Genomic DNA, 311 nt, shown 5'->3' on the forward strand with positions numbered 1-311 from the left:
ATGATACACCAGAACAAAGTGAGTATTTATCCTCATGGTATGTCATTTTATGTGCTATAAATGTTCCTAACTCTTAATCAACTTTACAGTTCTTGAGGAGTTTTTCCATCTAAGGATTACATATTATGAGAAAAGGAAGGTAAGATGACATTGAATAATTTAACAACTCAATAAAGGATTTCACATGCAAATGAGAACAATTTGTGCCAAATTTGTGCAGAAAGCTTTGCTGGATAATCTTGAGTTGGACCTGTTAAAGCTGGACAACAAAGTCAGGTTCATTCTTGGTGTTGTTAAAGGTCAGATCATAG

At 33.8% G+C, this 311-nt stretch overlaps 1 long non-coding RNA gene across 1 annotated transcript; it reads left to right on the top strand.

Annotated features, from left to right (window-relative positions):
• LOC114578830 lies at positions 1 to 311 on the top strand. The gene is made up of 3 exons (XR_003699765.1): positions 1 to 18; positions 90 to 139; positions 221 to 311. It is a non-coding gene; the product is annotated as an uncharacterized LOC114578830 (long non-coding RNA).

The sequence above is a fragment of the Dendrobium catenatum genome, unplaced genomic scaffold (genome assembly GCF_001605985.2).
Source record: "Dendrobium catenatum unplaced genomic scaffold, ASM160598v2 original_scaffold_174110, whole genome shotgun sequence".
Classification (NCBI taxonomy): Eukaryota; Viridiplantae; Streptophyta; class Magnoliopsida; order Asparagales; family Orchidaceae; genus Dendrobium; species Dendrobium catenatum.